Source organism: Lolium perenne, chromosome 2 (assembly GCF_019359855.2).
Source record: "Lolium perenne isolate Kyuss_39 chromosome 2, Kyuss_2.0, whole genome shotgun sequence".
NCBI lineage: Eukaryota > Viridiplantae > Streptophyta > Magnoliopsida > Poales > Poaceae > Lolium > Lolium perenne.
Window position 1 is genome coordinate 262,116,186 of NC_067245.2, and position 10,135 is coordinate 262,126,320.

Here is a 10,135-nt window from a genome sequence, read left to right on the forward strand (position 1 = left end):
CTACCAGGATTATCGCAATGCACATGTTTTAACCAAGTGTCACAAAGGGGTACCTCTATGCCGCCTGTACAAAGGTCTAAGGAGAAAGCTCGCATTGGATTTCTCGCTATTGATTATTCTCAACTTAGACATCCATACCGGGACAACATAGACAACAGATAATGGACTCCTATTTTATGCATAAGCATGTAGCAACAATTAATTTTCTCATATGAGATTGAGGATATATGTCCAAAACTGAAACTTCCACCATGGATCATGGCTTTAGTTAGCGGCCCAATGTTCTTCTCTAACAATATGCACGCTCTAACCATAAGGTGGTAGATCGCCCTTACTTCAGACAAGACGAACATGCATAGCAACTCACATGATATTCAACAAAGAGTAGTTGATGGCGTCCCCAGGAACATGGTTATCGCACAACGAGCAACTTAATAAGAGATAAAGTGCATAAGTACATATTCAATACCACAATAGTTTTTAAGCTATTTGTCCCATGAGCTATATATTGCAAAGGTAGAGGATAGAAATTTAAAGGTAGCACTTCAAGCAATTTACTTTGGAATGGCGGAGAAATACCATGTAGTAGGTAGGTATGGTGGACACAAATGGCATAGTGGTTGGCTCAAGTATTTTGGATGCATGAGAAGTATTCCCTCTCGATACAAGGTTTAGGCTAGCAAGGCTATTTGAAACAAACACAAGGATGAAGCGGTGCAGCAAAGCTCACATAAAAGACATATTGAAAACATTATAAGACTCTACACCGTCTTCCTTGTTGTTCAAACTCAATACTAGAAATTATCTAGACCTTAGAGAGACCAAATATGCAAACCAAATTTTAGCATGCTCTATGTATTTCTTCATTAATAGGTGCAAAGTATATGATGCAAGAGCTTAAACATGAGCACAACAATTGCCAAGTATCACATTACCCAAGACATTATAGCAATTACTACATGTATCATTTTCCAATTCCAACCATATAACAATTTAACGAAGAAGATTCAACCTTCGCCATGAACATTAAAAGCTAAGAACACATGTGTTCCTATGAACCAGCGGAGCGTGTCTCTCTCCCACACAGTGAATGCTAGGATCCATTTTATTCAAACAAAACAAAAACAAAAACAAACCGACGCTCCAAGCAAAGCACATAAGATGTGATGGAATAAAAATATAGTTTCAGGGGAGGAACCTGATAATGTTGTCGATGAAGAAGGGGATGCCTTGGGCATCCCCAAGCTTAGACGCTTGAGTCTTCTTAGAATATGCAGGGGTGAACCACCGGGGCATCCCCAAGCTTAGACTTTTCACTCTTCTTGATCATAGTATATCATCCTCCTCTCTTGACCCTTGAAAACTTCCTTCACACCAAACTCGAAACAACTCATTAGAGGGTTAGTGCATGATAAAAATTCACATGTTCAGAGGTGACACAATCATTCTTAACACTTCTGGACATTGCCCAAAGCTACTAGAAGTTAATGGAACAAAGAGATCCATCCCACATAGCAAAAGAGGCAATGCGAAATAAAAGGCAGAATCTGTCAAAACAGAACAGTCCGTAAAGACGAATTTTATTGGGGCACCAGACTTGCTCAAATGAAAATGCTCAAATTGAATGAAAGTTGCGTACATATCTGAGGATCACTCACGTAAATTGGCATAATTTTCTGAGTTACCTACAGAGAATTTTGCCCAGATTCGTGACAGCAAAGAAATCTGTTTCTGCGCAGTAATCCAAATCTAATATGAACCTTACTATCAACGACTTTACTTGGCACAACAAAACACAAAACTAAGATAAGGAGAGGTTGCTACAGTAGTAAACAACTTCCAAGACACAATTATAAAACAAATTACTGTAGCAAAATAACACATGGGTTATCTCCCAAGAAGTTCTTTCTTTATAGCCATTAAGATGGGCTCAACAGTTTTGGTGATGCACTCGCAAGAAATAGTATTTGAAGCAAAAGAGAGCATCAAGAAGCAAATCCAAAACATATTTAAGTCTAACATGCTTCCTATGCATAGGAATCTTGTAAATAAACAAGTTCATGAGGAGCAAAGTAACAAGCATAGGAAGATAGAACAAGTGTAGCTTCAAAAATTTCAGCACATAGAGAGGCATTTTAGTAACATGAAAATTTCTACAACCATATTTTCCTCTCTCATAATAACTTTCAGTAGCAACATGAGCAAACTCAACAATATAACTATCACATAAAGCATTCTTATCATGAGTCTCATGCATAAAATTATTACTCTCCACATAAGCATAATCAATTTTAGTAGTTGTAGTGGGAGCAAATTCAACAAAGTAGCTATCATTATTATTCTCATCATCAAATATAGGAGGCATATTGTATTCATAATCAAATTCATCCTCCATAACAGGTGGTAACAAAAGACTACTATCATTATAATCATCATAAATAGGAGGCAAAGTATCATCAAAGTAAATTTTCTCCTCCATGCCCGGGGGACTAAAAATATCATGCAAACCAGCTTCCCCAAGCTTAGAACTTTCTATATCATTATCAACAATGGTGTTCAAAGCGTTCATACTAATATTACTACCAGCATGCAAATAAGATTCCATAGGTTTTTTAATTTTCGCATCAAACAATCCATGTTTTAAATCAGGAAATAGCATAAGAAGCTCATTCTTGTCCATTATGCCAAACTAGTGTAAACAAGAAACAAAAAGATGCAATCGCAGGATCTAAAGGAAATAGCTTCGAGTACTTACAACGGCGAAAATAGCTTGGTAGCCGAGATCCGGAGTGTGAGTACCTTTTACCTTTCCTACCCGGCAACGGCACCAGAAAATAGCTTGACTGCCTACAACTGGCGCGTGGTTGACGAGGGAGGAAATCCCTGTATTGTAGCTTTTTGTTCCCCGGCAACGGCGCCAGAAAATAGCTTGATGTCTACGCCCCCCTCCTTTTCCCCGTAGATGTGTTGGGCCTCCAAGAGCAGAGGTTTGTAGAACAGCAGCAAGTTTTCCCTTAAGTGGATCACCCAAGGTTTATCGAACTCAGGGAGGAAGAGGTCAAAGATATCCCTCTCATGCAACCCTGCAACCACAAAGCAAGAAGTCTCTTGTGTCCCCAACACACCAAATAGGTGCACTAGTTCGGCCAAGAGATAGTGAAATACAGGTGGTATGAATAAGTAGCAACAGCACCAGAAAAGTGCTTTGCCCAGGACAGTAAACAAGCAGTAGTAACGCAGCAGTAGTAACGCAGTGAAACAGTAAACAAGCAGCGATAGCAGTATTTAGGAACAAGGCCTAGGGATCATACTTTCACTAGTGGACACTCTCAACTTTGATCACATAACAGAATAGATAAATGCATACTCTACACTCTCTTGTTGGATGATGAACACATTGCGTAGGATTACACGAACCCTCAATGCCGGAGTTAACAAGCTCCACAATTCAATGTTCATATTTAAATAACCTTAGAGTGTAAGATAGATCAATTCGACTAAACCAAGTACTAACGTAGCATGCACACTGTCACCTTCATGCTAAGAAAGGAGGCATAGATCACATCAATACTATCATAGCAATAGTTAACTTCATAATCTACAAGAGATCATAATCATAGCATACGCCAAGTACTAACACGGATGCACACACTGTCACCATTACACCGTGCAGGAGGAATAAAACTACTTTAATAACATCACTAGAGTAGCACATAGATAAATTGTGATACAAACACATTGCAATCATAAAGAGATATAAATAAGCACTTCACTATGCCATTCATAACAGTGAATAAGTATTCTGTGAAATATAGCCTAAGAGACCCACACGGTGCACACACTGTCACCTTTACACACGTGGGACAAGGAGTCTCCGGAGATCACATAAGTAAAATTCACTTGACTAGCATAACGACATCTAGATTACAAGCATCATCATATGAATCTCAATCATGTAAGGCAGCTCATGAGATTATTGTATTGAAGTACATAGGAGAGAGATGAACCACATAGCTACCGGTACAGCCCCGAGCCTCGATGGAGAACTACTCCCTCCTCATGGGAGACAGCAGCGTTGATGGAGATGGCGGTGGTGTCGATGGAAGAGCCTTCCGGGGGCACTTCCCCGTCCCGGTGGCGTGCCGGAACAGAGAGTCCTGTCCCCCAGATCTTGGCTTCGCGATGGCGGCGGCTCTGGAAGGTTTCTCGTACCGTGGCTTTTTCGTATCGAGGTTTTAGGTCCAGGGGCTTTATATAGGCGAAGAGGCGGCGTCAGGAGGTCGAAGGGGCGACGACACTATAGGGCGGCGCGGCCAGGGCCTGGGCCGCGCCGGCCTATGGTCTGGGGGCCCAGTGCCCCCTCTCTGGCGGTTCTCGTGTGTTCTGGATGCTTCCGGGCAAAATAGGAACCTGGGCGTTGATTTCGTCCGATTCCGAGAATATTTTGTTACTAGGATTCCTGAAACCAAAAACAGCAGAAAACAGGAACTGGCACTTCGGCATCTTGTTAATAGGTTAGTTCCAGAAAATGCACGAATATGACATAAAGTGTGCATAAAACATGTAGATATCATCAATAATGTGGCATGGAACATAAGAAATTATCGATACGTCGGAGACGTATCAGTCCTTGCCGGCGTGCCCCCTCCTCCCTTCGCTCTTCGAGCCTGGCAGCTTACCGATCCGGTTATGATCACCAGAAGCAGGACTTACACGTCAATGACTCAAAACTGAAGCCGACCAGGAGCAGTTCACTAGGAGGTCCAGGGCTCCAGGCCTGCTGCCCTCATGCTGCCCTAATTTGATTAACTAGGTGGATACCCCGCGCTTTGCTGCGGGTCTCTAAGAATGGCAAGACGGTTGATTTTGTGAAGGAAAAAAGGTTTGCAACAAAACACAATATATACTATGCCATATAAAATTTATTCAACCATAATATTGTGTAAGGAGTAAGAGGAGTATAAGACTCCTCATATGACGATTGAAGAAAACATGTATATATGCTCGGTATTTGTTTCCATAAGATTAACTTGTAAATGTCGTGTCTCATTTTTGTGTGTAATGAGCATTGACACGTGAATGATCACAATGTACTTGGTTTGTGATGTTAGCATGAGAATACATGCTTTTGAAGCTTACTCATGCTGCATGCAGGTGGTGTTGTAGTTTCCCTCAGGTTTTGACTTACATCCATGTATTTCTTGGGAGATTTCCTTAGCAGAAAAACCAAACTGAAAGATGAAGTAGATCCAAGAAGTCCAAGGTGATAGACAACGTTTTATAGATGTATCAGAAGTGCGAATTGCCTACTGAAAATAGGTGTTACGAAAATAATTAATATGGAAATTTTAGTTAAATAAACATTTAACACTAACAACTAAGTAGCCTCCAGCCGTTTTATTTACTCTGCCATTACAAAATAATAATAATTCAAAATCTACCCTGGAAAGTTCAGCAGCAGCAGAAACAGTAATTAAATCAACACTTCGCTAGCATATATGAATAGTATAAATCGGAATTAGAAGGACAAAGACCTGCAATGTCTTATCCTGGGGACTTGATTAGGTCCACCATCTCTTCAACATCAAGCTTCATCTGCTGAATTCTGCAAGATGCATCTATTGGTTTGTTGTACAAATCTGTAAGCTAGCAGAATTTTAATATTGGACAGGAGAAGGATTCGAGAGAGAAGGGGAGGAGGTATCACCAGGAAGAGGTTGTCCCTGACTCCTGTTGTCGATACAGGAGGCAGAATATAGCCAGCCCAAAGTCGTGGGCTGCTCAGCTACCTCCACCAACTGTGTAGGGATTCGTAGCATAGAAAACAAAAAATTTCCTACCGCGAGAACGCAATCCAAGCCAAGATGCAATCTAGAAGATGGTAGCAACGAGGGGATGAACGAGACTAACCCTTGAAGAGTTCCAAAGCCTACGAGAGTGGCTCTCGTTGCTGCGGTAGACGATCACTTGCCGCTTTCAAAAGCGCGTAGAAGATCTTGACGGTGCCACAATCGGGCAGCACCTCCGTACTCGGTCACACGTTCGGTGTTGATGACGACGCCCTTCTCCCCGTTCCAGCGGGCAGCGAAAGTAGTAGATCCTCCTCGGAATCCTGGCAGCACGACGGCGTGGTGGCAGTGGTGGTGGAGAACTCCGGCAGGGCTTCGCCTATGCGCTGCGGGAGTTTGTATGTGGAGGAGGAGAGGCTAGGGTTTGGGGAGAGAGGGGGCTATGGGCGCCGGCCTCAAGGGGGCAGGGGTGGTGCGGCCAAGCCATGGGCTGCCCCCTCCCTCTCCTCCTCATTATATAGGTGGAACCCCAAGGGTTTGCCCAAAGTCTTCGAATAAGACCCCAACAGAAAAACTGCCTTATGGACGAAACCTAGAGGGACAGGGACTCTCCCCCTTCCCCCTTTTCTTGGCCGGCCAAGGAGGTGGAGTCCACCATGGACTCCACCCTCCCACTTGGTTGGCTGGTTAGGGTTTGTGGAGTCCCTCCGGGACTCCTCCTTCCATAGTGATTTATTCCGGATAATTCTAGAAACTACCTTCCATAAATTCACCGGATCATTTCCAAACTTGGAAAGTGACTTCCTCTATATGAATCTTATTCTCCGGACCATTCCGGAACTCCTCGTGATGTCCTGGATCCCATCCGAGACTCCGAACAAAACTTCGAACTCCATTCCATATTCCATATCTACTTAAACGACATCAAACCTTAAGTGTGTCACCCTACGGTTCGTGAACTATGTAGACATGGTTGAGACTTCTCTCCGACCAATAACCAATAGCGGGATCTGGAGATCCATAATGGCTCCCACATATTCAACGATGACTTAGTGATCGAATGAACCATTCACATACGATACCAATTCCCTTTGTCACGCGATATTTTACTTGTCCGAGGTTTGATCATCGGTATCACTCTATACCTTGTTCAACCTCGTCTCCTGACAAGTACTCTTTACTCGTACCGTGGTATGTGGTCTCTTATGAACTTATTCATATGCTTGCAATACATTAGACGGCATTCCACCGAGAGGGCCCAGAGTATATCTATCCGTCATCGGGATGGACAAATCCCACTGTTGATCCATATGCCTCAACTCATACTTTCGGGATACTTAATCCCACCTTTATAACCACCCATTTACGCAGTGGCGTTTGATGTAATCAAAGTACCTTTCCGGTATAAGTGATTTACATGATCTCATGGTCATAAGGACTAGGTAACTATGTATCGAAAGCTTATAGCAAATAACTTAATGACGTGATCTTATGCTACGCTTAATTGGGTGTGTCTATTACATCATTCATATAATGACATAACCTTGTTATTAATAACATCCAATGTTCATGATCACGAAACCATGATCATCTATTAATCAACAAGCTAGTTATACAAGAGGCTTACTAGGGACTCTTAGTTGTTCACATAACACACATGTATCAATGTTTCGGTTAATACAATTATAGCATGGTATGCAAACATTATCATAAACACAAAGATATATTATAATAACTATTTTATTATTGCCTCTTGGGCATATCTCCAACAGTCTCCCACTTGCACTAGAGTCAATAATCTAGTTTACATTTGTAAAGATATAACACCTTGGCCTTCCGGTGCTTTATCATGTTTTGCTCACAGGAGAGGTTTTAGTCAACGGATCTAACATGCTCAGAAACGTATGTATTTTTGTAATTCATTTGCGTCTCAACGCATCACTCATTTCCAAATGAGTCAGCATTAAATAAGTTTGGTCTTCTGGTGGAACCTTAATTCCGCGGTCTGAAATATGTCACTAATATTGTCACACACAATATAGCTTCAAAGTTCTGACTCTGTCGGAACTACACCAAGTTTTCAAAGAACCTCTTGACTTAACATCCTACGTCATTGTCAAAACAATGACATATTCTGCCTTCTTTTGTAGAATCCGTCACAATATTTAGAACTCTTCTAAATCTAGCATAGACAACTTCTATCTCATTGTGCTACCTTTTAAACAACACTTAGCCTAATTTGAGATTTGAATGTGATCAAACTAATATCGGTGCAACACTTTACAGCGATTTGTTTGTCATTACCTCATACAAAACTATATATATATCCTTAGTTCTTCTAAAGTACTCAAGGATATTCTTACTGTCGTCCAATGATCATCATATGAATCATTCTGGTATATGCTCATAACACTTTATAGCACAGGACATCTGATTGTGTACATATTATTCGTGATCTATAATCACTCATGTGTTTTTACTCATTGGGTGTCAGATACACTCAAGTCTTGTTAAAACTTCACATGACAAGAACATTTTCTTAATATTTCTATATTGAACTACTTCAATATTCTATGTACTTTGACTTAAACTTATTATGTGTTTCAATCTATCTTCATAGATCTTGACACTAAATTTATTTCAGTCCATATCCTTTCATTGAAGTTAATTTCTCAATGAAACCTTTTTAATCAAGTATATAATTACATCATTTATAACCAACTATATGTCATCTACATAAAGTATTATAAATATGTCTCAGCGCTCCCACTTAATTTCTTGCAAATGCAAGCCTCTTCATCGTTTCTGGTGAAATAAAAAACTCTTTGACTATTTCATCTGGTGAAGATTCCAACTCCGCGATACTTACTTCATCCAATTGAAGTTTGTGTACCTATCTAGTATTCCACGGACCAGCAAAACTCTTGGTTGTATCTTGTATACACCTTTCATACATACTTCTGATAAATAATGTATTTTGCCATCCTACTAGCATATCTCATAAAAGAAATATGTAGTGATTACTAAAATAATCCACATAGACTATAAGCATTGCTACGGAAGATCTAATCTTATCGTAGTCAACTCTTTGAACTTTGTCGTAAACAATTTTTCGACAAGTCGAGCTTCTTCAAGGATATTTTATCCAAGTCTATAGATCCATTTACTTTCAAAAAGTATTCATCTATCTTGGATTTCATGGCGTATAGCCATTTTAACGGAGTCAGGGCCCATCATAACTTCTTTGTTTGTAGTTGGTTTATCATTGTTCAAAATCAATCCTTTGTCCACAAATCATTTATTTGATCACAAAGTAAACCATACCTACAAGGTTCAATATGTACTTCGATCTCCATGGCTAAAACACTTTGTAGTCATGGGAGCCATGATCGTCGTGGCCGCTTCCGAAACCATTCTGATGCTGCGCTACTCTGATCATTATGCTCAGGTTCATAAACCTTATCAAATTATATTGTCCTCCCACTCAAATACTTCACTAGAAACAATTTCTCGGAAATAAGAAACATTGACAAACACTTTTGTCTTTGTCTCGTGGGAAGAATTCCTAATTAAATCTCTGGGATAACCAAGAAAGACATTCATCCGATTTTGGTTTTAAACTCTTAGACCAAAATTTAAAGAAAAGACTATTAGGGTTTATACCCATACCATAACTTGTATGGTGTCATTTCAATGGATCATGATGATGCTCTATTCAGTGTAAAAGCGGTAGTCACTAAAGCATAATCTACAAAAATATAATGGCGTCATAATATTTTATCTCATCATTAATCCAACAAGGTTTGGATACATCTCTCGGATACTATATCATCATTATGATACTCCAAGACATGTGAGTTGTAGAACAATTTCATGACTCTCTTAGATGTTTGCTAAAACTCGTAATTCAAATATTTTCACCATGATCCAATCATAGATATTTGATTTTTCTATTACGATGATTTCCACTTCATGCTGAAATTTATTTGAATCCATTCAAATGTTTCAAACTTCTTCCTTATTGAATATATCCACATATATACTCAATTCATTGTTGAAACTTTTCATGAAGTAGAAGAATCTCCCGCACACAACTATGCCCAGTGAACCACATATATCATTATGTATGTTTTCACTAAGTTAGTTGCCCGTTCAACTCTCGGCCTATGAACGGTATTTCAGTCATTACTTTTAGAAAAGATTTTGCAAGCGCCAAACGATTCAAAAAATCAAATGACTCCAAAAATCCATTTGCATGGAGTTCCTTCATGCGTTCTTTTCTAACATGACCTAAATGGCGGTTCCACAAATAAGTGGAATTCAAATCATTTGCCTTATGGCATTTT